The following is a 6,006-nucleotide window of genomic DNA, read 5'->3' as shown; positions in this document are numbered from 1 at the left end:
CTGACAAGTGTATTAGGTGTGTTGGGGACACAAGAGACTTCTTGTATCGTGATTGCAGGGTTGCTTGAGAGGGATATCTTTGACCTCTTCATCCCTGAGTTCGATAAACCTTGGGTGATCCACTTAAGGGAAACTTGCTGCTGTTCTACAAACCTCTGCTCTTGGAGGCCCAACACTGTCTACAGGAATAGAAGCGTGCGTAGACATCATCGCTCCGGCTTGTACTCAACCTTTCCTGGATTACCTCATTGACCAGAAGTTGCCGGAGGACCAGGTCCTCGCACGACAGGTCGTCAGACGAGCAAGGTCCTACACAATAGTCGATGGACAGCTCCGAAATGCAAACGGGGTATTTCTGAAATGCGTCTCGAATCAAGATGGGATCGAAATCCTCAGAGAGATCCACCAAGGTGATTGCGGGCATGACGCCGCTCCCAGGTCCCTCATTGCAAAAGCTTTCCGGCAAGGTTTTTACTGGCTGACAGCTAAAGAAGATGCTGAAAAGATAGTTAAAACTTGTCGTGGTTCTCAGTACTACGCTACTCAACCAAACGCTCCGGCTCAGGAGATGAAGACCATCCCTATCACTTGGCCGTTTGCGTTTTGGGGGCTTGACATGGTTTGAAAATTGAAGAAATCATCTCCTGGCGGTTTGAGTACCTCTTGGTCGCTATTGACAAGTTCAGTAAGTGGATCGAGACAAAGCCAGTGAGAAAAGCCGATGGCGCTACGGCGCTAAAATTCGTTTGCAGCCTCGTAGTGAGATACGGCATTCCACACAGCATAATCACAGATAATGGCACGAACTTCGCTCAGGGAGAACTAAAGGATTATTGCAATGACGTAGGGATCCGGCTTGACCTAGCCTCTATGGCTCATCCACAATCCAATGGGCAGGTCGAGCGAGCCAATGGCCTCATACTAGCCGGAGTAAAACCTCGCCTTGAAGAACCGCTGTAGCGAGTAGCTGGAGCTTGGGCTGATGTCGAGGGTACTCCTCGGCAATGCCCTCCGTACGGGGCTTAGGGTTGATGGAATCCTATAGGCTGACACGAGACATCGGTTATCAAACAAGTGGGGAGAGCGATTTACCCAGGTTCAGGGCCCTCGATGAGGTAAAACCCTTACGTCCTGCCTGTCTGATCTTGATTATGAAAATATCGAATTACAATGGGGTGCCGAAGGTTTCGACTGTGATCTCGTCGAGAGGCTAAGTTCTGTAATGACCTAGCTCTAGACTTGCGGTGGCTAAGATTACTAAGATTGCGTGTGTCCCTCGGCAACCCCTCTCCTGGCCCTTATATTGGGAGCCAGGTCTCGAGAGATCTATCCGGGTACGACTAGGTTACAGAGAGCCCTAGATCTAAACTTTCCTTGTATTCTTCGTCTTCCCGTCTTGTTCCTCAAGAATTCTTATTAGGAACCGACGTAGCGACCCACCTGGCCATCGAGTGCCTTCATGGGCCCCTGGTTGGTCCGCAAGAGGTAGTGCAACACTAGTTACCCGAAGGGTAATGCCCACATCAGTAGCCCCCGAGTGACTGGCCGAAGATACTTCGGGCAGGGACTAAAAGCATGTCTTCTATCGAATGTTCGCGTCAACTGATAAATCTTGACCTCCTCGTAACAGTAGCGTCTTCTTTTATTGGGTGCGCGTTCAGCGCTCCCAATGGGAGTAAGCCCTGAGTCTAGGTACGGATGCTTGCAACCGTGCGTAGACTCAAGTTGTACTACTCGAATGTTTTCTTCTGCCGAAGCTTTCTGCAAATTTCCAAGATCATCCAATACATTTATCTCGGGACTTAATACTTTCAAGTAAGGTTTAGTACGTAAAGGATATCGAGTAACGCGCCCAGCTTTGCCGGTTAACTGCGGATGGCAAAACAACTCTACCCTACACAGAATCAAGTCCCCGGGCATGATTCTGGACCGTGCAAAAATCTTCGAGTTCACAACTTTTATCGGGTGTGCACTCAGCACTCCCGATGGGAGTAGCCCCCGAGTCTGGGCGCGGATGCTTGCAACCGAGTGCATACTCAGTCCAAACCACTCAAATATTCCAATCTTTCTTCAGATACTTCTGATGCAATCTTTTTTGTAAAAAGTCTTCGAGCCCAAATTCTATCAGGTGCGCGTTCAGCGCTCCCGACGGGAGTAGCCCCCGAGTCTAGGCACGGATGCTTGCATACGTGTGTAGACTCAAGCCGATCCACTCGATAGTTTTAATTTTCTTCGGATGCTTTGCGCGAAGTCGATACTATTTGTGACATCATTGATGACGCAACTACTGCTGCGATCTGACTGATAGGACATGACCTAGCGGGCCCACCCTGCTTCTGCGTACTTCAATCTGGGGAATGACCAGTATTTGTGCAGTTACCAAGGCATCTCCTCGATATCCACGCACAGTGATGAAAAAGACCCTTTAACAAATTAGAAACAACGACACGTGGTCGTTTAATCTCAAACTTCCTTTAGTTTATAACCGTAGAGGGAAAATTTTACCCTTTCCACCCTTTCTTCTCGCAACCCTTCTTTCTCGCTCATCCTCCTTACTTACAACTGCTGCGCCGCCGCCGCCATTTTTTAGACCTCCTTCAGATCTCGCGATGGCGAAGAGGAATCTCACTCTCGCCGCCAGCACTACGACTAGCGGCGCTGCCACCAAAGCACCACCAAGAGCGATGAGAAGAGGGCTCGGAGCCTCGGTATAATTTCATCTGATGGGGGGAACGTCATTCTCCTAGGTGCGTCTTCACACCCCAATCCCCCCGCCGGTTTCACTATGATGTTTTTGTCTTTTCTTTATCGTGGTCTCTCCCTTCATGCTCATGAATTCCTCCGACGCCTCCTTCGTGTGTACTAGATCCAATTGTGGCAATTAACCCCCAAGTCGATCCTCCATCTCGCTATCTTCATCACCCTGTGTGAGGCTTTTCTGGGCATTGAGCCTCATTTTGGTTTGTGGAAGAAGATTTTCTTCGTGAAGAGATACAACTGCAGTAGCGGGTCCTTCGTTATCGGCGGAGTTGGATTCGTCGTCTGCAAAGAGGTCAATTACTTCAATTTTCCAATGAGGGAATCTGTCCAAGGATGGAGGTTGAAGTGGTTCTATATCAAAGATTCATCGGTAGCCGACACGCAACTTCCTCGATTTACTGATGTCCTGGAGGACATTCCTAGGAGGTCTTGGAAGAATATTCTCTCACCCGAAGAAAAGCCAACAACCGACAAATTATTCTCGAGAGTTCTTCGAATCAAAGAATCCGATGGCCAAACCATGATAGGTACCGAGGTAGCCGTCGTTTTCTTAAAACGTCGAGTCCAACCAATTATGTCTAGGGCCCACCCAATGTGGTTGTATTCAGGCCCCAAGGACGAGACTAGAGTGAACGTTGCCGAACTATCCGAGAAAGAACTGCTTGATGAAGTTAGGCGTTTGACTCACTTTAGTCAAGAAGACTCGATTCCACTTCTACCTCTTCAATCACCTTTCGATGCTGACCATCCGCCGAACGAGGTAATTTCCTCTTTGTGTTTGTATTAATTTATTGCTTCCAAACTTATAATTTTCATTATCCTTACTTAATTCTTTCGACAGATCCTGATAGCTCCCGAACGTTTCAAGACTTGTCGGATAGCAACCCCGAAGAAAGAAACTCTTCCGTTCTTGTAGAATCCCATACTGAAGAAAATATAGATCCAGAAGATGAAGACAATGATCCGATGAATCCTGAAGCTTTTTCCATAGATCCTAAATCCCTCGCGGATGACACATGTGATACGGCATAGTCGATCCATGATGACGATGCTGATCGCGCTGCCTTTGTTGATGCAGCTGCAGCGAAGGCCAACGTGCTACCCTCAAAGAGATCGTCCGGCGGCTTTGCCGATGAAGATGATTTTTTGATCTGTAAGTCCTTACTACTTACTCCAAAGTTTGACTTTTTGATAGAGTTCATCTGTATTCAACTCCCATTTTGTCTAATTCACATACATGTAGTGATGAGGGCTTCATAGAACCTCCTCCAAAGAAGGCCAAGATGAGCTCCAGCAAGCCAGCCCCGGCAGCCTCGGAGGCTTCGGCTCCTTCTACAGCCCCAGCAGCTCAAGTCTCAAGAGCTTCTTCCCTCTCCAAAGGGAAGGAGATTCTTTCGACTGCTGCGGTTACAGTTTCTCCTCCTGAAAAACCAGTAAGCCTTTCCTGCTTTGATAATATATTTGACTCTGGCAGCCCCCGAGTGGGTCTTCATCGGATTATAAACTTTCCAAAAAGTATTTCATTGCTTATTGTTGCGGTCAGAAACCCACCGGCGAGCAACGACGGGCAACACAGGAGAGCCGGGAGCAACTTAGGGCTGCGGCTGGCCCTGGTCCCTCCGAGCGATGGCCCGCACAAAACTCCGGCACGCACGTCCGATGCTGGTGCAAGGGCGTGCCACCTGACCTATACCTGGTCAGGAAGGTGATGGAGATGCCTCGCTTAGTTTCCTGCATGGCATACACGTAAACATTAAATACGAGCCTCGATCGGCTCTCGAGTTATCCCGTGAATCGGCTCAAGGAGCCGATCCACCCATGATTCGCACGAGGTGTACGAATATATGGTGGTCCTGCTGATCAAGATAAAGCTAAAACGATCTACGACGATTTGGGGTTTTCACCGCATAATCGGATCATCCTACTCGTGATTGGGCCTCGCGGTCACGCACGGTGATCGTAAGCCGATCCTAGACAAGGCCTAAAAACCAACACGAGGTTGATCCCCGGAACATCCTGTCTAGGGCTAGCAAACTACACCCTACGCGTCGCTGGATCCTCCAACCCTTTGTAAGGCCTAACTATGCAGATATTAAACTAATCCTTGAAGAACAAGGAGCAACCATAACGAATCGGATCTACTAAATAATGATCAAGCGGGGTGCCGCCCCTACACCTAAGATAGGTGTAAGGGCGGCTAGATGTATAAGGGTTGCACTACGACATCATATGATACGAAGAACAATGCAAACCCTAACACATCTAAGATAACTACGTTGCTCGCCATCAAAAAAGCTTCAGTACGAGCAACGCATGAACGACGAATAAACTTGTACAGCGATGCGATCTAGGCAGCATGATGCTTACCCGGAAGAAACCCTCGAGACAAGGGAGTTGGCGATGCGCCTAGATTGATTTGTGGTGAATGTGATTGTTGTTTATTTCATAAACCCTAGATACATATTTATAGTCCGTAGACTTTCTAACGTGGGAATAATCCCCATCGTGCACGAGACAAACTCTAACTAACCGACACGTCTCCTACTATATTACAGATACACGGGCAAACTAGCCCAAACTTTGCATAACATGCCGATTCACGTATTTCTTCCATGTATATTCTTCAAGTCCATCTTGATCGCGGCCCACCTCTGACTCGGTCAAATTCTGGTGATAACACATGCCCCCCTGGTTTTGGAATTGATAATTCCAAAATCACTCTGCTTTTCTTCGTCGGGTCATGTCGTGGCAGAACAGAACCGTCGCAGTATCCTTCATCATGATGCCTTGTCTTCTCGACTTCTCTACAAAATTTGATAGCTTTAGCACCACTTCCTTGGAAACTACAATGGCATTAAATCTCCATTAGGCTCCCCCTTATTTAACTGTGCCGACTGATTCGCTTTTTTATCCCCCTCCTCTGTTCTAGCTATCGGCACCGAAAAGCCCTCTTTCCCTGTAGCAATGTCTTCTTCTTCCTCCATCTCCTCCAGCCTCTCTTTCCAATATTCTTCCTCGAGTGAGCCGATGTCAGAGCCCGAGTGGGACTTCGACTTCATGTCAGATGGCGACATGCCCCTGACTGATGGGGAGGGCGACCTCCAGTTTCTCATTGAAGGGGAACTGGAGAGCGAGAGCGAGGATGACCTCCACTCATGGAGGAACCCCACTTCCTCCGATAAGGAGGAGGAAGAGGAAGACGAGGAGGAAGAGGAAGAAGAGGAGGAAGACGACTCCTCTTCCTCC

The sequence above is a fragment of the Lolium rigidum genome, chromosome 4, assembly GCF_022539505.1.
Source record: "Lolium rigidum isolate FL_2022 chromosome 4, APGP_CSIRO_Lrig_0.1, whole genome shotgun sequence".
Taxonomy (NCBI): domain Eukaryota; kingdom Viridiplantae; phylum Streptophyta; class Magnoliopsida; order Poales; family Poaceae; genus Lolium; species Lolium rigidum.
Note: the sequence above shows the minus strand (reverse complement) of the source record.